Source organism: Tyto alba, unplaced genomic scaffold (genome assembly GCF_018691265.1).
Source record: "Tyto alba isolate M040663 unplaced genomic scaffold, T.alba_DEE_v4.0 Super-Scaffold_2, whole genome shotgun sequence".
Taxonomy (NCBI): Eukaryota; Metazoa; Chordata; class Aves; order Strigiformes; family Tytonidae; genus Tyto; species Tyto alba.
The window spans coordinates 55,980,964-56,007,360 of NW_024881282.1; positions in this window are offsets into that span (position 1 = coordinate 55,980,964).

Genomic DNA, 26,397 nt, shown 5'->3' on the forward strand with positions numbered 1-26,397 from the left:
TTACCGAGATACTGATTTTCAATTAAAACTTAAAGGACCTTCAATATCTTAATCCTCTTTTCAAATAAGACTGCAAACATTTCATTAACTGATTCAGAAACTATTACAGGAAGGACTGAGAGACAGATGGATGACTGGACTCACAAATAGACTCTACTTTATTCTTATTTTCTTAGAAAATCAGGCTACAAATTCAACCCAGTTGCACACAAACCTTTGAGTTTCTTATCATGTCAATATTTGTTCAATGCGTACAACAGCACTCTGCAATCAGGGTGAAGCATCGTTATTCATTTACCTACCCCCATGTTTATTTAATCACCTCCTGCCACATAAAACTTAAGAAGTTTTTTATATAATGCCAAAATATGAGGAGATAGGACAGATAAAAAATAGATATATGATTTTTAGACATTTCCTCTCTGACCTTTTTGAGCAGAAGGCAAAAGTTCTACCAAATCACTCAGTACAGCTTCCATTCATCTCTTTGACATCATTTTACAGTTCTACGGAGTACATGGAGCACTTGGCAGAAGCATTTTATACGGTGTCTGCCATTGCCTGTACAGGAAGTCATTTGGGAAGGCCCTGCGAAAACTGTATTGTAATAGTGAAAGGGAGATGTAATAAAACTGTGAAAGCAGATCCTTTCCTGGTTACTAATCCATGTGAATACAAATCTAGGCTTATCTTTTCAGTAGAGAAAATCTACTTGTAAAATCAGAGCCTGAAAATGCACTGGAAATAAGCAAAGGAAACAGAAGTTAAACATCAAAATTGAGCTCTCTTGATCTGTTAGGATCAGAAAAATATGGTAAAATGTAGCCTGTGATGGAAGAGGAAAAGTCCTCTGAGGACTGCAGGCTGTGTTGGTGGGTCTCTCAGCATGGAGCACGTTGCACAGCGGTGAGCAGGGTCTCACTCTTTGCATATCTGATAAACAGCCAGCAATGTTCCAGTTGTAAGTAAATTCTCCCAGTAATGAGTGATAAATTGGATAATGGGAAATAGAAGTAATGGCCAAGCACAAAGCCTTTAGGCACTCCATCTGGTAAACAAAGTAGAGATTGATGAGCTTCATTAAATGACCAATTTTAGTTTACTCTAAATGAAAAAAAAACATGCCATAGCATGGGCCGGCAGATAGATGCACAAACAGGGGTGTGAAAGTGAGGAGCCAAATTAAAACAGTACCAACATTAATAACAAAAGAAATGTCCCGAGAGGAGTCTGGCTGTTTCCTTAATCAGCTGTATTCCTCACAGTGGGGCAGAACTGGGCAGAACGCCATTTCATTTCCTGGGTACTTTCTACATCAGAACAAAACCAGATACTTTCCAGTGCTTTTGTGAAATATCCACCTTTGGATTGAAAAGGTGAAGGTTTTGTATTATTCTCCTTCTTTCTCCCAGTCTCTGCCTCTCTCTCTCCTATTTTCAAATAAAAATTGACAACAGAATGCTGCTCAGACAAAAAAATAAAAAAAGGTGAATTTATTGTGTCCTCACGAAAAGCTTTAGCTAAGCAGCATGTTCCAGAAAAAATACATTTCTCTGAAAATGCTTCAGTCAACTCAGTTTTTCTCATCTGGTCCAAATACAAAAGAAGATGGCTTTGACTGATCCTGCTCCTAGAAGGCAGCAACAACAAAGGAGGAGCTTTTCTGCCAAGCCACCTTAGCGATGAGTAGAGGCAAGTCTCAGCCAGCCAGAAGTGGCAGCGTGGAAGTTTAGGACTTTCTCTGACATAAGAAGGGCGTGAGAAAGGAGCTGGGAGACTCCACAGAAGTCTGAGTAAAGACCCAAATCAAAAATAGGTTAGAGAAAACTGTATTTGTTAGTATAATTATGTTTTTACATATTGTGGCACAAGCTATAAATAAAGGCAAGGCAAAGAAGCTGGAACTCTGGCCATCTTATACATTTGTGTCACACTGTATTTTCACCTATACATGAGTCTAACTCAGCTAAGGCATGTGTTTCAGCTGTGAGCATTTTTCAAGAAATTCATGAGGGACTTAATTTTTGAATGATAGTTCACACTCTTTTTTTTTTCAATGGCCAAAACAAGAATGTATTTATAAGACTACACTGGGGGCCTGATGATGCAATAACTTCAGTTATTTAAATTATAGACTTTGACTCTAATGAAAGAAGAAATTATCCTTGAGTGAATAATTAAAATTAAATGATATTCTAACAGTATCTACAGGCTGTATTATCACTGAAGTGGGAGGAACATGAATTCACAAGATTGGATGGCTGCAGATCCAGCATTCAAAAATCACAGAAAAGCAAAAAGCATTACTAAGATTTACTCATGAAAGAATTCTTGTGTATTTTCAGAAAGAAAAAGAATATTTTTTCATGTTTGCTCTACGCAGACACAGCTATTCAATCATTTAAGCTGGTCACTTTGGCAGTGTCGTGGTTAGGGCCTGGTTGGCAGCCAGCCACAATGCAGCAGCTCTCTCTCCCTTCCCCTCCGGCAATAGGAAGGGACAGAGAGCCAGGCTTGGGGTTCGAGATAGGACTGGGATGGGGAAAAATTTCCCCTTTATGGTCAGGAGCAAAAGGCAGACTTGTTAGGGGAAGAAAAAAAGAACATACATTTATTACAGACACTAACAACACATAACAGAGTAGGACAGTGAGAAGCATTGCCACATCTTGAGAACACCTTCCCTCCACCCCTCCCTTCTTCCCGGGCTCAGCTCTGCTCCCGATATCTCTCCCTCCTCCCCCAGTGGCGCAGGGGCAGGGAATAGGGGGTGCAGGCAGTGCTGCCACTTCCTTCATCTTCGGTGAGGGGAGTGTCCAAAACTTGTTCCTCCTGCTCCATCGTGGTCCCCCTCTCACAGGAGACAGTCCTCCACAAACTTTCTCCGACATGAATTCCTCCCATGGGCCGCAGCGTTCCCCACACTGCTCCGTCATGGGTCACTAACTTTCTCTGACTGGATTCTCTCCCACGGCTGCAGCCCTTCCAGAGCTGCTCTGGCGTGGGACACCCCCGCATGCTGCAATCCTCCCAGCACTGAATTACAGCAGCGGGGCTACCTTTTCCCATGAGACCCCGGCCTTCTTTGGGCACAGAACCTTGATCAGGCAAGCAGAAGCAACAGGCCGTATATCAATGTCTGCTCCACTGTAGATCTTCATGGGTGGCAGGGGGGGCCACCCTGCCGTCTCCCCACAGGATACAGGGGGGTCTCTGCTCCGGCACACCTCCCCCCTCCTTTCTTCCTCCGTTCCTCCACTGACCTTGGTGTTCACGCAGCTGCAGCAACTCCTCCTCACAAGTCCCCCTGCCCGTCACCACGTCATTCTTAAATATATTACCGCAGAGGCGCAGCTGATTGACTCAGTTTTCGAGCAAAGTTGGAGCTGACTTGGAGCTGGGGGAGCTTTGAGAAGCTTCTCACAGGGAGCCGCCCCGATAGCCCCCTCCCCTGCCACCAAAAAACTCCACCACTCACTCAACACAGGACAGGCAGCTTATTTGCCAAATTGATATTTTTCTTTACAATTGCTTACCAGAATGCACTTCTGGGAAGAGGTTTTGTGAGGGGCATTTCCAGTGCTCCTGGTGTTGCTTTGGATGTAGGACTTTACGCTAACATTTCATGTCTTGTCTTTCTGCATCATCTGCTTCTATTTCTGTCTTACAGTAAAGAAAATCCCAGGGGAAAGAAAAAAAAAAAAAACCTGAATCAAACAACTTCCCAGAGCCCAGGTGGATTTTCAGCTTCTATTTTTAGAAGGCTGAAAAAAATCTCTTAATATTATTGGTGCTGGGGAACCAAGGACAAGACTATGTGTTTGTGCCTGTGGGGATAGGGTTGAGGCAATAAGGTAAAACACAGAAGACTGGCATTTTAACAGACATGTATTGACATCCCCAGAAATAGTCTTTCTTGCAAGTACAATCTTTTACACTTAAGATGCCATATGTATGGCATCTGTATGTCATCTCTCTCCGTTTCCTTTCTGTGTGCTACAGGACGCTGTGAGAATCCTCATTTTCCACAAGGGGATTGGTCCAGGCATGAAAACTCTGAGGTAGAAAAACACTGCTGTAGGTCTAACTCCATCGGAGAAACAGCTGACAAGATATAAGACACATGCTTCTCATGTGAAGGACATAAACCATTGTTTTCATAGAATTTAGAAATCTAAGGCCAGAATGTGATGGCAGTATAGGCAACATGAAGGCAGAATAATTCTTTAGTTGCCAAAACATACATAGAAAAGTCCCAATAGCATTAACAGAGTGAGGATTTTGCCCTTACATTCTTAATTCCAAATATCTTTCTATCACAATTCAGGTTGTCACGCATAACCGTAGGTGGTATAGCCAGTTAGAAACTATCCATCCTGGGGACGGGCAAGAGCATTCTGGCTGCCTGAGCACATAGGAGGACCAGTGGAGCTGAGGCTTACATCTGGATGTCTAGCGAGCCAGAGCTTCACTGATATGGTACTCAAATTGTCCCTGTTACATCCTTAGCAGTCACAGCCAGTGCTGAAATCAGGATCTTGTAGAGATGAAGTAGAGTTAAATTAATTTTTGTATTATTTTATCCAAGAAAAATAAATACATTTTAAAATAAATAACACAACCTTGCATTGTTTGAGACTTATGGCTTCATACGTCAGTGTCCTCTAATGTCCTAACAGAGAAAGCAAAGTTTGAAGTGGATAGCAAGGAGGGGAAAACCTGGCATGATGAAGAACCTGGTTCTCAAAGAGCAGCACAGTTGCTGTGGAAGTGGTGAATAGTCCCTCCACATTGGCACAATAGTGGCTTGAGGCTCTCAGCAAATGATGGGATGTGTTGGGAAATTCTCAGTACTGGGTAACAGCGTCAAGTACCTGCACAGGAGTAGCTACATATAGTCTGACAGCACTTAGACATTTAACCAGTTTGATGAGTGGGAGCCTCATTAAATTCTCACAGGAAAAATTTCTGGAAAGCTTTTAGGGCTCACAGGAAAACCCAGGTCTTGGAGAACTGTTTTTTTGTCCCAGATTTCACAGAAGGGCATTTAACTGCTCTTTCTCCTGAGGCTGTAGTTCTTCTGATAGCCAGTAATTAATATTTAAAGACATTGTCCATTATCCTGCTGAGTGCAAATAGAAGTTCCTAATAATTATTTCTATTTTATTCTTTCTAAAAGCTGATAATGTGACACACTGTATCATGAACAATTCGGGTTTGTACTACAGCTGAATTTCCTAGGAATTACTGCAGTAAAAAATGGTCTGTTTAATAATGGATAGTTCAAAATATTGAGAAACAATCTCAAGATTTCTTATTTTAATGATTATAATAATGTGACTTTGATTAGGTCCTGCAGGCACAATCTGAAATGCTATCTGAATTAATATATCCGACACTAAAAAATAATTATATATAAAGTGATCTTGGATTGATCAAGTTTACCATGCAATGGCAACTAGCTACAAAAAAGACATAATTCTGTGGTATGTAAAAAAAAAAAAAAAAAAAAAAAAAAAAGAAGAAACTAATAGCTGCTCTACAAAAGCTTTTATCTATCGACATCATGTATTTTCTCCCCCTGTCCTGCTGAGGAGGGGGAGTGACAGAGTGGCCCAGTGAGCACCCAGCAGCCAGCCAAGCTCAGTCCATGACAGCAGCATTCAGTTTGAGGCATCATGTTTGAGCAGACCATAGTGCCTGGCTAATCTAGTGGTCTTCTATGATGGCGTGACTATGTCCAGTTCTGGGATCCACAGTACAAGAAAGACATGGACCTGTTGAATTGCATCCAGTGGAGGGCCATGAAGATGATCAGGGGTCTGGAGCACCTCCCCTGTGAAGAAAGGCTGAGAGAGTTGGGGTTGTTCAGCCTGGACAAGAGAAGGCTCTGGGGAGGCCTTATAGCAGACTTTCAGTATATAAAAGGTGCTTACAAGACAGATGGGGAAAGACTTTTTCCCAAGGCCTATAATAACAAGACAATGGGAAATGGTTTGAAATTATAAGAGAAGAGGTTTAGATTGGACATAAGGAATAAACTTTTTATGCTGAGGGTGTTGAGACACTGAAATAGCTTGCCCAGAACAGCTGTGGCTGCCCCCCTCCCTGGAAGTGTTCAAGGTCAGTTTGGATGGGTCTTTGAGCAACCTGGTCTAGTGGAAGGGGGGTTGGCCTAGAGGATCTTTAAAGGTCCCTTCCAACCTAATCCTTTCTGTGATTCTATGATAGTGAAAGATAATTTCAGAATTAATTTTACCATTTCCAGGTATTCCATATTAATAGTGGACAAGATGATATTGTTATAAGCAGACGTTAATATCTATTATTAATCATTTAAAAGCAACTGTTAGTCCATATTTACCTTCTTCTTTGATGCAGGACACTCAAGTAGTACATGAAATATGGAATACAGTTTTCAAATTTAAAATTAAAAAGTGTTTTCACTGAAACAGATGGACAGAAATATCTACATGGAGTCATGGAGTAAAAAAATTATTATTTCAACAAACCAGAATAAAGTAAAGGTTATTAAAGGGGCATCAGGTGCTAAGCAAATAGAAGCAAGTTAAAGCTGTCATCTACTGTGCTGACTGATTAGCTGCATAAACCATAAGGTAAAAAGCTGAAATGTCCAAAGTAGAAGAATAAAAAGGAAGAGAAAATGACTGCAACAAATAAAAGATTAAATAAGAAATATGTAGCATGACAGTACTTTAGCTGGTCCACTGTTAACCAGCCACTATTCACTATTACTAGTGTAATTAAAAGTAACATAGTTCTTCACCTTTCCCCAGTAAAACAAGTGAATTTCCAGGTAATGTGGGAACCCTAAAATAAACACTACTAAATTGGTCCATAATTTTGAACACGGAATTTCTGAATAAAGCCTGCTTTTTATAAGCACTTCAAGAAAGTTTCAGAGCTATTTATCAATAAAATAATTGGATCTAAAAAGTCTGGATTCATACATTTAATATAATCAAGCTAGTTTGTCCTAAAAATTACAAGCTTTGAAGAGTCAAACATTTGTGTCTAGTGAGAAGCTTCTGGAATCAGTACGGGTCTAAATTTATTTTGATAAGTAGTATACGTTCACAAAAAAATAGGTTTTAAATCATAATTTGATTTCCATCACAGTGAGCTTATGCAAATTGTGGTGCACGGTAGTCAACCATAAAGACCACAGTTTAATACAATCAAGGCTTTCTTCATTTGTTACAAATTGAGACCATCTATGAATACGCTCAGTACTTCACTGTGCTTAATTTTGAGACAGAAATCAATTTTTTATTACTAACACTAATTCTGGGCTTAAGTGACAAAGTAAGTGGCAATGCTGTTGGCTGGTGAATAGGGTAGACTGTACCCTTTATGAACCTTTTCTAAAGGAGTGATTCAGAATATTCACACGATTTCCTAAGAAATCAGTTCTCTGGTTGTATCTGGGACACAAATTGTAATTCTTTACAAAAACTGAGGTCTTTTCTGGATGTGACAGTGTTCTTAATTTTCCTATGTCATCCTTCAGGTTAAGGCCCTTCTGAAAAAGCTCCTCTTTCCATTGAGAGAATTCATACCCTTCTCTCATCTCTCTGTTTGGAAGGAGAGTAATCTACCCTGACTGGAGACATCCTTATTCCTATCACAGTTGAGTCATGGTGCAGAAAACAAGTATAGAAGGTGGGCTAAGTCAGGGTGGCTTTAGAGGCATCTGGAGTTCATGAAGAAAAAATATTCTGTCAGAAAAAAAAATCCCAGTGAGTTCACACTTCAGGCTGCTCAAATAAAATCAACACCCCTTTGCCACCTATTTTGTGTCATATGTTAGAAAGGAGTTCACTCTGGTACGGAAGGCTTGCCTGAGGCAGAGCCTGGTAAATAGATCTGTGAATGGCTCTCATACGGTGTGATCCAAGGTCTCTGAATCCAAGCCAGATATGAATCTGATACAGACTCCTCAGTTTAATTCCAAATTGAAAGCAACTTTTGTTGTGGTACATTCTGGGTCCCTTTACATACCTTTTTTTAGTGGAACAAATAGAAAAGGCTTGGGTTGCCTGACAGATGGCAGTTCAAACCAGTATAATGCCTGATAATACACCTGGCCCAGAGACAGAGCTGTGCTCATGTGTTATCATTTGATGGTCCTGTTTTTCAGTTTTCCTTCCTGTGCCTACCTTCCCAAAGAGAGGTATGGTTATTCCCCCTTTTATCAGTATGTCTCCTGTACACTTGACAAGCAGCTCTGATATTCACCCTGGATGGGTCAGAGCCAGGTATCTGCTCCACTTGTAGCAAGAAACTTAAAACAAAAATACACTTTGTTCACAGTCCAGTAATATAGGTGTTTTCAAACAACAAAAGGAGGCAAGGACAAGGTGCAGCATCTGCAGTGGCAGGAGATACGCTGGAAGAGTGAACTCCACAGCTGTATTTGATGGCAGTCCTCTTGTGAGCCTCAAAGTTTGTGACAGAGGAAGCTCCTTTCCTTTCCCCACATCACTGAATATAGGCTGCAGGTATATTCCACCATTGGGGTTTTGGTTCATTTTTTTTGCCTTTTTTCAGTGAAAATTCTAGTAAAAAATTTTGACGATACCCTTGGTTTGATGCTTGTTTGTCAGAACACTTTTACACCATTTTGTAATAGAATTCACTGTCTCCACAAACGTGAGCTTTCTGTTATCACACATATTTTATCAGGACACCCTGTTGCGGAAACTCTCAAACCACTTAGCAATAAAAAAAAAAAAGCAAAATTTATTTTTATACACAATTAATCAACATTCCTCAAACATACAAACAACGTGTCCAAATGTCCATGAGAGGTGAACAAACTATCACCACACAAACTTCTGGGGTTTAACAACAACCCAAAACACCAACCAGGGATTTAGCGACAACCCAAAACACTCAATCACTCACCTAGTAAACGGTGAGGACTCTCAACATCAAGGGACATCTTAGGGCAGTGTCCCAACCCATAGGAACCCTAAGGAGTCTCCTTGGGCAGTGTCCCAACCTGTAGGAACCCCGAGTAGTCTCCTTGGGTGCCGTCCCAACCCAAGGGGAGAGTCCTTACCCGCAGCACACTGCTCCGGGCAGGTGGGACAAGCTCAAAATGTCTCCCCCTGGGACTCCGTTTATACCTGAGCCGAATCTGACCTGTGGTCAATATCAGCCCCTGATGGCCAAAGACCCCAACTACTGTAAATCCCTGAGAACAAGGGCACAGGAAAGGTTCAACAGCCAGGGAGCCACAATTTCATCGGGCGGGTGCACCTGCCACACACCCAGTATTCTTCCTAGCTCACAGCTTTGCTCCAACTTATTCCTTGATTTCGTGTCTGTGCAATTTCCTATTGCTCCAGTGTCCCTTTCTCCCAGTCTTGATTCCTAATATACTGTTCCAATTGCTTAAAATACCCTCTCAGTAGAAATGTCAGTTGCCTTCTCTACATTCAATACTTATCAAACAGACAGTGTTAATGCATTTCCAACAGAAATGCTGCACAACCTGAATTTCAAAGAAAGGCAAAAACCATTACTCCCTGTCTAAGTGCTCTTCCAGGTGGAAAGCTGCCTGCTGCTCTTCGGCCTGTCCATTGCTGATAAACAGCGGGAAGGAGCCTACCCTTCCTGCTCATGATGTCAGCACAAAATAACATCTGGCAGCACTGTGCAGTTTTTATTTTAGTTTAGTTTACTATAGGAGAAAGCACAGTTTGTAACATATTTGCTTTGTAAATTCCATTTCCATTTTAATTAGAAGGCAAGTTCCTGCAATTTCCATCATAATTACCATAATCTGCTTACAGTCAGTATGATGAGTACAGCCAGGAGAAGCAGCTCGGTTATGTTTGCTGTATCCTGGGTGGAAATGTTTAACCAGATAAGTATTGGAAACAGTTCTGCTATCACTCCTTTTGAGACAATATTCATGTAGAGGAGTTGCTTGATTGACGGTATAGAGTAGGATCTATGTAGCAGGGAAGAAAGGGTTTAAAATGTATCTATGGATATATAACAATGGTCATAAGCAGAACTCATTTTTCTGGTTTTGTTGTTTATGGAGGAGATCATACTGAGGATGCTTACGTTTTCTTGGGAAATGACTTATATGGGTAGGAACATATTATGGATTTATTCACTATTGAATTTTATGCCTGTGTAACTCAATTGAGTCCAGAGTTAGAGCGATACAGCTCAGTAAATCAGACTCTATTATTCTTAGTTACTTATATGGAGTCACAAGCTAAATTCACTGTGATATAACCAGGAATATGTGTGTGGGAGGGTGCTTTAAAGAGGATTTTCAGTGAGAGCCATCAATCTTTCTGACTGCACTTACCTCTGCTCCACAGCACACTCTGCAACCAAAGAAGAGCTTCAGAGGGTGCTTTTGTAGGGCATCCTCATCTGTCACTTCAGAGCAGAGAAGCTGCTGCAGAAAAAGTGGGAGCATTCAACACTCTCTGTCACCTATACTGGCTTTGGTCTTCATCAACATTACACAGTTTAGCTGTAAAACTGATCTGTGGGAAATTAGTGTAACAAAACTCAAGGACAAGATTGGGGAAGTGAGGGTCTGTTTCATTTTATGAAACCTCTAGGCAGGTTAATTTTATCCACTGAGGCTTATTCTCTCACACCTTCCTTTCACTCACACTCTCATGTCCATATACTCAGAAGTCCCCAAATGTGCGTGCCCAAGTGGTCTGGCCACAATTGTTGTGTGCAACAGAGAGGACAAAAGGCTCTGACTGTTGAGGCTTCATGTTTGTTCAGTTTTTCTTGACTAGTGATGACAAACCAGTTTTATTTTATATACTTTAGGAGTTACAGATGTTACAGGGCAGCCCTTTGCTTCAGAATCGCACATACTTCAGACTCCACAAGCCTTAGGCAGGGTTGCTGATTATTGTGTGCTTGACTTTGTTTGAAATACATTTTTGAAATATATATATCTTTACGGCTATTGTCTGTTTTCCCACTCGGCTGACAAGAAAAGGAATGGCATATGTGATGTTCTGTAACCCCTCTGCCCCCATCCTGTGGTCAGAAAACAGAGTCTTTCCCTAACCAGGCATCTCTGCTGCGCTCTTGGCAGAGTGCAAGCCTTCAAGGAGTGAATAAATATCGTGTTCATCAACTTGATTGACAGGGAACAGTCACTGCCAATATAGGTCAGTCTTTAAACACTCACAACAACCTTAATACTTTTTAAAAGTGTCTTCAAGTACAAAAAAACAAACAAACAAACAAACAAAAAACAAACAAACAACAAAAAAACAACCAAAATTACACAACGAAGGGTAATCTTCCCAGTAGCTCTCCATGGTGAATACGTTTGGGTCCCTGATTGATAGTGGACTTTACTTTTTAAAAAATTGATTTTTCGCTAGTGCTACAAATGTATACAACCAGAAGCAAAGAGTGTGTCAAACTTTTTTTTTTTTTAGTAATATTTTAGACAGTTTTTAATAAAATCTGAGCAAAAGTTAAATACTGAAGACAACTAAATCTGAAGTGCCATTTATGACTGTCTAATACATGTTCAAATGGTCACTTCCACTGACTGCATTTCTGGCCTTAAATTACTCCATGAATGTCTTTAAGTTTTTCAGTGCTATTTTTTTCATGTTAACTGCCATTTGCTAAAGCTAAAATTTAAGAAATGTGTTTATTAATTAAGTGGCAGTATGATTGTCACAGCCTCCTATTGCAAAAAATAAAAAATAAAAAACCATGCTAAATTGCTCTGGTTAACATTTACATAATATTTTCACTGCACTCATTTGAACAATCATGATTTGTTTGGAAACCTCTTTGTGCGTATTGAAGTGGCTAATCTGGAGTTAACCACATAGAAATTTATTGTTTAATTGAATAAAAACTGCAAGATTTTGATCCTGCAGTAATAAGAAATGTCCAAAACAGTGTTGATCACTGGACTGGCTAAATGAAAACAGCCAGGTTTTCTTACTACTTAAACTGAAGCCAGGATCCTATGATCATTGATATGGGATTTGTCTGCTACCAACACACTTAGGAAGACAAATGTGCTTTGGATTAAATAAAGGCAAAGAACCACATTTTTCTTAGTTATAAACCATATATGAATTATTTCAGACCAAATATTGCCTTCTGTTCCATAGCTTTCATAAAGGCATAAAGATGGTATTAACTGTTGGAGCCAGTCTAACAAGCTCCACATTCTGTGAGAAACATCCCCAACCACACAGGAAAGGTAATTTTAACCAATTAATGTCATAAATCTGATCCTATCACTGTATTTTAAAAGTATGTGTGGATATTATGTGTCCCTAGTGGTTAATTAATTTGATTATGAGACCTATCTTGTACACTATCTTTGACCTTGTGATGGATAGGGAGTGAGATTGGTTATACCATTATGAGAAATTAAGATATGAAGGATGTTATCATATGAGCTTTCTTACATACAAGGAAGAAAATAAATATAATATATACTCCTTTAAGAAATGTAGATAAATAGAAAAACTGAAGTTTTCAGATACTCTGCAAACATGTTTGTCTGCTGCCATAACACAGTAGAACATCCAAAATAAGCATAACTCTGGTTTTGTCTGCATCCAGAAGAGAGGTCAAGCACATACTTGGGTAAGTGCCTCAGCTAAGAGTCACTCTTGGTTCCTGATCTTCTGCAGCTCCAAGAACAGAAAGGCCTGCCTTTGCCCCAAGCTATGATTTTCTTGGAAAACAATGTGGGTAAATTCCATAATAAAAGAGACAGAGGAATACCTGCCAAGCCTTCAGTGTGATGCTCCCTCCACATGATTTATCATTCTCTCTCCTTACAGCTTAAACGTCAGGCAGTTTGCTACTGTCTAAGCCCCTGACTTGGCTAGAAACTGGAAAACATTAGCCACACCATCTGGGTCTGATACGAATGAAGCAGAAGGCAGCATTTTCAAAATGCTGGAACTCCAGCCTTCCAAGTGCTCAATCACTTGTATCTTTTCCAGTCTCATTTTGGTGAAGTAGTTTGTTTTTTGTTGGTTTTTTTTTTTTTTTTTTCCCCATAAAACCACTTATTTTTCCACAGATTAATGATATTCCACCACTAAACGCTTTTCCCACATGCATGCACCCTGGGGTATCATGTGAATCTCAAGCAAATGCGATGACAAGCGCAAGCTTGTGGGACCCTACAGAGGTCTCCGATCTACAGCTAGAGGAAAATTTCGTGACTACTTCTGAGATGCATGGAAGAGGCTAATTTGCTGAAAACAATGTTTCCCCCAAAACTCTCACTGAACTGCACACAGTTTGGCTAGAAATCTGTCACAGCTTCTGCCAGCACATCATCTCACAGATGCTGTCTGGCCTGGCTTTCCCTAGTTCCAGGGCAGTCTCACCGTGTGCCATGCCCTCATGTGGGAAAACACAAGTTTTTGCAGTTTTTGTGCCAAAACCCCATTTGCCACAGGGTTTGGGAGTCATAATATTAGAAGATCTGTGTAACAAGGTGTCTGGGAGACCCACGAACCCCAGAACAAGCTGGTTTCCCCTTCCCTCTGGAGGAAGAAATAGAAAGCTGGATACCTTTGGGGTTAAACTGGTGGGCTGCAAAACTCCTCATTTGTTGCTCCTAATATCTTCAGGCCTCCCAGATCCTGACAGCACCAATAGTGTGCCATAAAGGGCCTTCAAACTCCACACAGCAAACTCAAAGATTTTATTTTACCTATTAAAGGTTTGAATTGTCATTAATTTAAAAATACTGTCATTATGGTGATAAATAGTCATTAATTTAAAAAAACCTTCAAAATACACTTTTTTTTTTTTTTTTCAAATAGTAGGAAATATTCAGAATTTTAGAATCCCCTGAAGAACATGACCTTCTGATTACTCACTAACATGGGAACAAATGAACGATGGATCAGCACCATTCATTCTACCAGCAACATGCAGAGGAGGAAGGCAAACACCATCCCTCCTGGAGACCAGGGCTAAGCCAAGAGATATCCTGGTGATTCCATAGCCTCTATCATAAAACTACAAATAAAAGGAAAGAGATGAAGAGAGAGAAAACAAGCCTGATGGGTAAAAATATATTTTTACTTTAGTAGAAGGCTCACTGCCTGAAGCTTGAATGAAGATCAGTTTCAGTAAGAAGATATTAAAAATCTCCAAATAAATTTTTTTTCTTTTTTTAAAATAATTCTGAATGTCATTGATTTCACAATGCAAAGTTCTGATTCTTTCTGCCGTGCTCTAAACAAGTTACTCTAATACAGGGCTGGGTTTTTTTTTCACTAGAGGTTGAATTTCTGGCAAGTGTTTTGTTTCACTCTTCCCAAGGCCATATTTGTTTGCAGCAAGATAAGAATTAACTTGCAAGGTAGCAGCCCACAAACTCTGCAGATAGTGATCTTTAAATAGGATTCTGTTGAATTCATAGAGGATTAGAATAAAACACCACAAAACATTTACCTTGAAAAGCTCTAGTTTCTTATATCAGTTTCCCCAGAGTACATTTACAGTAGCTGTCACCAAAGATAGCTTGTTGCTGATGAGCCTCAAATGAGCACTTCAAGTCCATGAAACAGAAGGTGCATAAGCAATCACATTAATGCTCTCTAACCAAGATGAATAGCATAAGACAATTTTAATTTGCATACTGACAAGGGCTAAATTGCAGGGTTCACCTGTAGCAAAAATAAATCAGATGGTGATCATTGTTTTTGCTTTTCTTAAATTAACATCTGCCAAGTACACCATCAAAATTCTGGTCACCTAAAGAAAAACATATTCCAAAGCTAAATGTCATCATTACTTCAAATTGCTGTGACTTATGATACAGAAAGCAATGTTTAGTAGCCTCTAGCAAAACAGTGGCCTTTTCACAGTCATCTGCAAGAAACAGTAATAGTGTTGATAAAATATGATACGTTTTTGTAATGTCACAGGCTTTCAAATAGTTGAAAAAAATCCCTGATAACAGATGGGATGTTTTTTGACATTAAATATGCATTTTTTTACACATGGCAGTGAATGAGAAAAGTGTTAGCTTAATAAATAGTGGTGCTCATGAGTACCAAGTAGTTTGAGTTGGCTTTTTTCTGTCAGATATTCTGGCTTTATGATATTAACACAAATTAGAAATGTCTAGTAGTTTTCACTCTGTACATTGCTGTGCATAAAGGTCTCTTATATAACGTCAGGATGTTCAGCTCTATAATATAGCACTACTGACAAAGAAACTTATATACATATTTTTTATGTGGCTGCTTCAAGGAGCTCTAAAAAAAATGCCCATGACACTTTGTGAGCTCAAGTTGTAACATCACTTCCTTTACAGAAAGGAATAGATCTCCTCTAGGTCCAAGTCCTTTACTTTCTGATAAACTTGCTCACAGCTGAAAATGTTGAAGGATGTTTTTTACAAGACTGTTTTTTTTTTTCTGGGAGGGAAACAGTTGATGGGAAAAAAAAGACTCCTTAAAATCAAAGCTTTTCACAGGAACATGCCTGTTTGAATACAAGTTCCCTCTATGAAACATTTTTCCACATCAGAGTGGAATTTCCCACAGAAATCAAAGAAATACAGCTGTCTTCCTTCTGAATTGGCTCTCTCTTGCCCCGGGGTGTGTATCACAGCTGGTTTATTTAATCTACTGAAATCTTCTTGTCTTTTTTATTATTTTCCCAGAAGAATTTGGACCTTATTGTTTCACCCTGAAATTTCAGCTTTGCATGGAGTGTCTATATCTCCAACCTCACTGCAGTTAGCAAATCATCAGAGAAATTACTGTTAAAATTCTACTGGCTGCTACTGGCTTCTGTACAGCCTTTTTTTCCTTTCACACTTTCTGACTTGTTCTTAGTTTAATCGCAATACTGTCTCTTTTCTATTCTTCAGCTCAGCCTTATGAATACCCTGAACCTCATTTCCAATTCATGTTATGCTGTAGCCACAGCCATTTCAGGCAACAATGGACTCCAGAGTGCCTAGGGAGAAAAATCAGATAATATATAAGAACATATTCGATGTTATTTTCCTAATTTGCATCAGTTCTTTGCTATTTTTTTGGACAAGCATTACTGTGATTTAATTAAAATAATTCCATGAATTTGAAGCAATTGTGCTGTTACATGATTTCATGTTGCATAATCAAAGAGCTTTGTACTGAAATCACCCACTTGATTTTAGTAGGATGAGCCCCATGGCAAAACAGAAACTGAAGTGCAACCTCCCACTTCCCTCCCCCTTCCAGAAGAAATTTAAAGAGAATTGGAAGTCCCTAGCAAAGAATTTTGGTCTGGAAAGAAGAGAGACACTGTATTACAATATGTAATTTAGTTGTTTTTATTGCAGTTTCAGCTTTCAGCTGAGAATTAATTTATAAACAAAATTTGGGGTGTTCCTTGTTATGCATTGCAGAATTTAGCTGCAATGGATATAGAAAACCTATCATGACGTAAGAAGAAACCATGTAGTGACAAACAGATGTATATGGTAAACCTTACACAGGTGTAATCATGCAATAATACAGATGAAACAGAGGCATTCAGTGAAAAGCTGCAAGGCTAAACTGGTATTTCAGCAATTAAAGTGTATACAGGTGCAAGAGAGTGGAGAATCAAGATGGTAAGCACTGCGTGTTCTGGTGAGAGCTGTAACGTTTGTTCTAACACTGTTGGTTCATGAGATACACTGTTTAGAATCAATTTCAATTTACCCTAAATCTACACATATATACCCCTGGCTGACACTTCAGCTCTTTCAAATGTGTATAGATACTATAAATGTCTTGCCTGGGTAGGTTCTTTGTAGAAATCTAAATCCAAATAGAAGCTAACAGAGGCAGAAAAGATTCAGCCTGTCTCTGGAAGGATTTTAAGCACTATTCAAGTTGCCTAATAAAAAAGCATATACAGATTTTTCTATGCCAGTCTCACAGTACATGAGCAGATACTAGGTTAATGAAGATTCATGCAGCAAATTCAAATGTATGCATCAAGAACTTCCTGTAATCAGATATTAGAAGTTATGGTTTCATTTCTTTTCCCCTTCAGCAGCAGCAGTAAGACAGAAAGAACAGGCAATTACCATATCCTTTTCTAACTGTCTCCTATAGCTACACCTGAGCCCTCACATAAACAGCATTAATCTCCTTTTTAAAATTAATGAAGACTAATGAAGGAAAATAAGCCTCCACAAGGGAAAAAAAAAAAGTTTCTTTTGTGTAAAGGTAACTCTAGTATCTATCACAAAATGCCATTCCATTGGAGAAAGCCATATAAAATAACTAACTGTAATACGAACTGATGAATGTTATCTCTTTCCAAGCAGATAAGTGAATCAAATGTTAGTTTTACTTTAAATAAGGTTATTAGTAATAAAAATGGTATGAAACTGATCTATAATCTGAGCTAAGTGAAATCAAATGATGGAAGAATAGAGGAAAAAAATTATTTAAATAAATTTTTACAGATCTATTTTATACCATATTTGGATATTATAAGGTTCAAATTCTAAAATTTAGAGAGTAGAGATGAATAAGAAGAGACGCATTTTTTCTGTGGGTATACTGAAGAAGCTGTTTTAAGAAAAAGTATGAAACTGTTATATACCAGTTATGGTATAAACCAAACTTCAGAAGTATTCAGCCAGTTGTTAGAACTTGTCCCTACAAAGGAAAGTGTCAACTAATGAGGACTCTGGAAGTTGTGTAACTTCCCTCAGATAACGTTGAGTTAGTCCTACCACATCATTGTGTATTAATATATATGAATTTATATTCATATATATGAACACACATATAATTAATTGACACATATTGATGCATATTAGCATATGTGTACACAATACATAGATGTAATTTATATTAATATACAATATGAATATGTAATATATATTCACATGTATATTTTTTATATATATATAGTCACTGACAGTCAGGACAAAATCTGCAGGTATAAATCCATTTAAATCTATTTTTAAGCTCATCTAAATCTGTTATCCCAATATCTACCATGTTATCTCTGTGCTAAACACTACACTCAAAGGCAAATGGGAAGGAGTAATTGTTGCCTGTTCATCAAGTAATCTTCATAGAATTGAATTTTTGGGGAGTATAGGGATAGCACCTCTAGCATGATATCTCATAAATCAGCTGTATGAGCACTGTGATTTGTCACTATCATTCAATGCACAACGGTTCCTTCTTTCACAGTCAGAAATCTGAACATCAAATCTGGGATCTCTAAGTGGAGCACGGGTTTACCAGATACCATTCACTCCAGACCAGTCTGCTATCTGTCTTCAAAGAGATAGCTGAATAGCTAGACAAATGAAAGATGGAAAACTGAACGCATTTGGCTTTTGGCCAGGCATAGCATAGGATTTTGTAGAAGGAATTATCACTTATACTAGAGAAGATGAGGAAAATTGTGAGATCAATAAGGAACTGGTTGAAAAGAAGATGAAAAGTGATGATAGGCAGGTACCAGACTGAATGAAACATTTTTATGAACTTAAAATTAAAAAAAACCTATGTACCTCAGGACTCCCTGGACAGCACTCTGTGTGTCATACTGGCAGAGCCAAAATCAGAGTGGTCATCATCCTGATTTCAGAGACAGAATATTTTACAGGAAGAACTGTCTGACTTCAATATTGGGGGTAGTATTAGTACAGATTTTCAAAACTTTAACTGAACTGAAGTTTCTTCCATTCTGCTGGAAATGACAGAAGATTGAGACCTAAATGTAGAAGCTGATTGTGAAATAACACTGAACCACCTATATCATGAAGCAAATTCAGTCCTACAATACATCCAGTTTGGTATTTCTACCAGAGGCAAGCAACTGCAGTCAGCGTTTTGCAAAAAATTTGTTCTGGAAATCTGTGTATGTTTCTGATTGACCACTGAAAAAAAAAAATTTAAACCTAGAAAAAAAAACAGAGCAGGGTTATGACACCAAACGAATCAAAAGAGGATCTTAAGAGGACAGCGAAAGGGTTTGACCTATTTTGTATAAGAGAAAAAAGACCAGAATAAATATTATGGGTTTTTATAAATACACTAGGAAGATACGAAATAGGAGAAAAGAACTATATGATTTAAAGGGTAATGATGGTTCAAAAAATAATAAAAAAAAAAAAAATATTATAAATCTTTAGTGTGTATCTTTAACTTTAAAAATAGTCTGCAATCATGTGAACAATGAGTTTAACAGTTACAACTTTCCAACTGGAGTACTGGGAACAAACAGATCACAACAATTTTAGGAATGATATTGTCTAATGTGTTCAGACATTTACATAAGAAGCAAACAAAAAAAAAGAAAAAAGAGGACTACACAGGGCTACTCTGAAGTAGGAATGAGATTAAGGCTATCTAGATACAACTACTTTGATTTGATTAACTGTTTTTTGGCCAATCCTGTTGGGTAAAGGAGACTCACCCAGGTGACCAGCTCAGTCAAACAGATCACAACAATTTTAGGAATGATATTGTCTAATGTGTTCAGACATTTACATAAGAAGCAAACAAAAAAAAGAAAAAAGAGGACTACACAGGGCTACTCTGAAGTAGGAATGAGATTAAGGCTATCTAGATACAACTACTTTGATTTGATTAACTGTTTTTTGGCCAATCCTGTTGGGTAAAGGAGACTCACCCAGGTGACCAGCTCAGTCAAAAGCAAAGAACATAAAGCATTCAGGCCTGGCTCCCACTCATCTTCATTTTAGGATTTACAAGCTAGGACTGCTCAGATTTGAAATCAAGTATTTCCTTTCTTAGCATTCATCACTGAAACTACTTTGCAAACTCTGTTTATCCTTTCTTACAGTTAATGTATTCCTTCTCCCAAATGCTACTGAGTCACAGCACTGTATTTCATAGGACTGGTTTCAGTCCTTCCAATATCCTGAATATAAGTTCCTGGCAGAGCATCCCAATTTCCTCACATACCGATACAAGGTTCTTCCACAGAAACAGTGCACAGAAATTTTAAGTTAATTACACGAAAAGAGTCCAGTGTTCTGAATATAAGTATCTAAAAGGTGCTTAGAGTACAGAGGTAGCATTTTGAGAAAGCACTGAGGTCCACAGTCTATCCTAGTGTGAATATTCTAGACACTGGATGAGTAGGACGAGATGCAAAATGGATGTCAGTTTTGGACCATGATCAGAAAAAAGTAAAGAACAGAAGCTATTCTAAGTATGAAACATGAAAGAAAAGACATCAGATCAGTAGAGCTGCTAAAACCAGAAAGACAAATTCTACCAAAGTATTAGAAAAAATTCCCCAGAAGCATGTGATGACGGTAAATGTGGTCATTAAGACAATACTGGAACAAAGAAACCTTGATGACCATAAAAGTATAGAGGCAGAAGCTTATTGTTTGTAATGAGAAAAATCATGGTAGAAGTAATAATCATCAGATTAAAGGCAATTTTAAAGGAAAGAGACTCTAAAGGAAAACATGCTCTCAGAATATGCTAAAGCTGCACTGGTTTAAAGTATAGAAGCTGACACTTAATGGGGCAAAAGCAAGAAATGTATCAGGACATGTCTTGGTATTCATTGACTTTTTGAAGGTAGTTGTTTCACATAGTACTATGCAAAGCTGAATAATTATATGTAGTTCCAGTCAAGTTTATTGCAAATGTAAACACTGTGTACAAATTTCTTGCAGTGCTTAAAGGACTACTGGAAAAACAAGTAAGTGGCTCAAGTCAAGGACAAACCACCACTTTTTATCCTGCTCCTAAAGCAGATATGATAAATGTTATGTGCAATGAAGAATATAACATTGATGATCTCCATGTAACTGTCTCAATCCAGGCAGATGACACCAGCATGAATTCATATGAGTGACACAGGTGCAGGACTTTGCACCTGACCTTCCTGAACTTCATAAGGTTCATACAGGCCCACTCCCCAAGCCTGTCAAAGTTCCTCTGAATGAAATCCCTTCCCTCCGGTGAATCAACTGTACCACATAGCTTGGTGCAATTTGCAAACTTGCTGAGGGTGTGCTTAATCCCACTGTCTATGTCACTGATGAAGATATTAAATAGTATTGGTCCCAGTATAGACCTTTGAGAGACACCTCTCATTACTAGTTTCCACTTGGATATTGAAATATTAACTATAACTCTTCAGACACAGCCATCCATCCGGTTCCTAATCCATCTAACAGTCCATCCACCAAACCCATTTCTCATCAACTTAGCAGTAGGAAAGATGCGAGTGATCATATCAAAGATCTTACTGAAGTCTAGATAGATTACATCGTAGCTCTTTCTTTGTCCCCTGATGCAGACATTGTGTTATTAAAGACCACCAGATTAGTCAGGTGTGATTTGTCCTTGGTAAAACCATGCTGGCTGTCTCTAATCACCTCCCTGGCTTCCATGTCTTCAAGGAGGATCCATGATCTTACCAGGCATGGAGGTGAGGCTGAATGGTCAGGGTCTTCTTTTTTACCCTTTTTAAAAAAGGGTGTGATGTTTCCCTTTTTCCTGGTCATTGGGGACTCTGCTTTACAGCCACATTTTTCCAAATATGATGGAGAATGGCTTGGTAACTACATCAGTCAATTCCCTCAGGATCCCGTGGTGCATCTTGTTGGATGCCTTGGAAATGTTTATGTTCAGGCTTCTCAGGTGGTCTTGAATCAGGTGACAATCATGCCCACAGAATGGGAGAATTAAGGTCTGTCTTGTTTTTTTCAGGGCTGTGTGAAGGCAATTTGTTGACCATATGTTGGAGACATCTGGAAATTGAGTATCTGCAATCAGTTTCAATTTTCAACAATGTATATAATAAAAAAAAATTTTAAAACGGTTATCTGCTGCTTGTTGACACTTAGCCAGGGGAGTTAGGCAACTATTTGCTACAAAAGAGTTTGAACTGAGTTCAGCTATGAATTACAGACAAGCTAAGAAAGCCAAAGCAAATGTTTACTTTGATAAAAGTTAGCAAGACAATTCTCAATAAACGAAAAGTCTTTCTGAACTAGAAGTTTATGTAACAGTCTAGATGAAATGTACCATAAATGGATTGAGTTTATTGAGTTTTTAATATATTTTAGAGTAGGAGGATTGTGCATGACAGTAAAGTTGATGGAAGAAAAAATGATGAGGGTAAATTTACTGTGTTAATGAACTTGAGCTATACCAGCAGGAATGCCTTCTACTGGCCTGTATGCTAACCAGCCCCATTCATGACACGTAGGCATTTGGCCTGGTCCGGCAGAAGCTTGAAAACAGTACTGTTATGTAAACTTCTATTACATTTTTATCATAAAATATTGTGAATGAAGTAGAAAATAGTTTTGATTATCTCTAATGATGTCTTACAATTTTCTGAGGCTTTTGGGGCTAAACTCAAATAAACTAGAGCAAAGCATGAAGCAAGCAGAAGTACAGTTCATTACTTTCAATGATCACTGTGACTCTTATACAATCACAGATTTCTCCAGTGACAGGGGAAGTCTTCTACAGAGGGGCTAGATTGTTTTATCATCTCTCTAAGGCCTAGCTGTGATTTTTAAACATACATCAGAGCCTCAATTATTTTTCTATAAATTGACATTTATTTAAAGATTCTACAATAGGAAAGAATACTCAGGAGAAATAGAGGAACAAGAAATCAAACTACATTTCCTGTTTAAGCACCTAAAAATCTGTGTTTAAACCCACAAGACAGGAGTTATTCCAAGGTGCTGCTCTCAGATTCACTGCATCTTCACCATTATAGCTCTCTTAGAGAAAGGGGGACTTCCTCCTTATTGAATGAAGTAGGAGAAGTAGGGAAGGAGGTCATATGATGTTTGCATTGAGTGGCGAGTAAAAGCAAGATTTATAAAATTTATATCTCATTTATAATGTCCCTCATGGAATTTGGACACTCAGGCATGCTTTGTGGGATTAGAAATAGATATCTTAGCACACGCAAATGAGTGGGAATATGGAAGCATACATTCAAACTGTGCTGATGGCTGTTAGTATCACATGGGAAATTATATAGTTTGAAGAAATTAGGGATGCACAGAAAAATTGAAATTTGGAAGATATCTGCTGCGTTAGACTGGAATAGGTTCAATCTGGAGAGAGATCACCTTGAGAAATCAGTTTTAGTTCTGGCATGGACCACAGGCAGTGTTGAGGTGCATATGTGCTCCCTAAATGCTATCTCCTACTGCCACTGCTGGAGTCATAACACTGGGCTAGACAGATCACTAGTTTGACTCAGTAAGGTATTGCTTCTGCTCTTACAACTGCTTCATTTTTCATTACTGGCCACAACATGAAGTTTGGAAAAGTGCTAGTGAAATCAGCCAGTAAAACAAAGCTGTCTGCTGATGCAGAGTAAGAATGGATTATCAAGCAAGAAAGATCTGGGTAACCTCAAGGACGCCAGCAACAGAAGCATCATCAAACTTATTAATACGAGAATAGAAACTCATTAATATTTTGCTAAGGATTTTTGCTTTAAACAATGGCTTCATATTGGGAAATGACAAAGTAATTTAAAGACTCAGAAGGATACAGCCATGAAAATGTAGATGTTATTATAACAGAAGCGTCTTTGATGGAAGTGGGAAGATATTAATGCCATCTTAGTTGTGATTCTCAGGAATATTTTTTGACATTCCAGACACTTATGTGCAAGAGATTCACCCAGGTTGTACTGGTTTTGAGGAAGGGCTGTTAGGATGCTCAGAGGAAGAGCACACTGATCTGAGAGGAGGCCAAAATTACCTCTAAACTTCAGTCGCAGAAGGTGGTACAGTGCTGTGTAGGAATACTGACTTTAAGCTAGCAGGCTTGGGTATTGTCAGCAGTCCAATTGCAACAATAAATAGTTCACTGTGGGCTAAATTACTGTCAAGACTGCTACCCACACTCAAGTTATCTAAATAAAAGCTGCTCACATATCTCTGCTCTTCACCCTGGTCACAACAGCAGTAACAAGAAGGATAGATATCAGGTTTTGTATGGGGATACAATTCATAATGACAAGCTAAGCACCCTAATTTGTTAGCTTGGTAAAAAACAAAACAAAACAAAAACAAGCAAATAAAACCAAAACTTAAACTGGGAGGAGATAAAATTGCTCCTAAGAAATATAAGGCAAGAATCAAGAGGGGGGTTTGCTGCTAGGAGCTATTTAACCTGTTAGGCTATCCCAGAAAAACAAATACAAGTCACTTGTCCATGAATATATTGAGCCTGGAAATTAGAAAAGGTTTCTAAATAAGCAAACAGCAAGATCCTAGAACAAGCTTTCAATCAGAACTGTGGGTCTAAAACCTAACATTTTAGAATAGAACTTGATTAGATTAAGAATAGGATTTAACTTTGAGATTTCTTACAATCACTGTAATCGAGTTTCATATACTGTTATGACTGAAAACATGTATAGATTTCATTACTGTGTAGTGCTTACTTTGTCTTTCTTTAAATGAGAAACCAAGGCCATGTTGCTAGTCTGTTCATTTCATGATTTCAAACTGGTGAACCCTCAGGATCAAGATTTTGGGTGACTGTAAATAATACATTTTCTCTTTAAAACTTTGTAAATTACATGGTACAAATGAAAATATCCAACAATTATAAATTAATTTCTCATTCAAATTCAGAGGACTAAAGAATACAAATTTGTATTAATTCCTTTCCAGCCTGCGTCTAAACATTTTATTTAAAATAATATTCTGCTGTTCTAAAGAGAAGAAAACAGAATAATTCCTTCTTATTTACTGCAAATTCGGAAAAATCATTAGGATACCTTCTCAATATCTGTCCAGATACCATTATGGCCTTAGTGTATTACAAGTGTCATTGATCAAGAAACAGAAAACTCAGTTTTCTCTTAATGTGGGAAAGCAGCTGCAGAACACAGGTGTAGAGAAAACAGACCTTATATGCGAACTGCATTATTTATTTATTTATTTATTTATATAACAATGTTCATATTTCTGGAGGAAAATTACATTTCTTGTCCCCTACTACAATCAAACTGCAGTGGAAAATTCTAGAATCAAAAAAAAAAAAAATTACTTTTTTATTTAAAGATTATTCATATATCTTCTAATAGTTATTTTCTGATACAATGTCTACAAGATGAAGGACTTTAAACTCTTTCAAATCAGCAAGTGGCTGTTGCTCTGAACAGTAGAATTGTGGAGGACACAATGCAATCATTGGAGCATATCACAAAGTATAGATCAGTACAGTCAATAAGCCAATATACTAAAACTGAAATAAATGCCAAAGATCCATCTTTAAGGTAAAGCAAGGGTATATGTATATGCATGAGTATAGATGTAACATTTCTTTCTTGCATATGTGTTAGTGACTCAGCCACAGCCTAGCAGAATGTCAGTGTGCCCTCCCCTTCCAAAAAAAAAAAAAAAGCCAACAAAAACCCAAAACCAAATAAAACCAACAAGCCAACACCAAAAAACAAAACCCAGACTAAATGAAAAAGGAAATTCAAGTGTTGTTCAGGGGAAATAAATGTGGTGGAGTCAGTTTCTGCTTTTAAACTAAAAGATCCACAAGAACTATGACCTCTTTCTGAGAGGAAATTAGATCTGCCATCTGTACTATTTTGGATTTTTTTATATGGATTATCTTTGTAAAATAAAGTCATCTGTACCATAACAGAGGATCATGTTCTCATTTACAACTAAGCTCCTTTACACTGCTTAAAAAACCCTTCCCATTCACTTTAAGATCTTTCTATGCTACCATCTAACAAATCTAACTGAGACTGAATGAGTATCAGGCTCTGTATATACATAGGGAACAGAGCTATATGAAGAGGGACCCAGACGTGTGGATTGAAGCTAAGAAAGAGCAGGAGAGCTAATCCCAAAGGTGTTAACTCTGTGATTACTGAATGAAGATCTTCAAGATAACTGGATTTTTTGTTGTTTTATTATGTTTTATTAGAAAATAAATATACAGATCTCTAATATTAGTTTATTCTTCTGGTCTCTGTGGAATGTGAACAAACATGCATTGCTGGATTTTATAAGCCCTAAAAAATAAAGTGGAAGAAAAAGTCATTAATTGAGCTAAGAAAGAAGAATAGACAGGGAGTCTGGCATTTGGGACTCAGTCTCTGCTTCTGTATCAAACATCTAGGGAACAGGAAAGTATCTTTGGATAACATTTCACAAACTAATTTGGTCTTTGAGCTGTGCATGTCATCCAGCTGAGTAAATATTATTTGCAGCCAACTGAGTAAGTCGTTACATTAGCTATAGTGAAATTGCTGATTTTGAGCACTTAAAGTGGAGAAGGTCAATAGCAACAGGAAGAATTAATAGGCATGTGGCTTTTATAAAGTTCCACAAAGTTTAGCCTCCCCTCATTT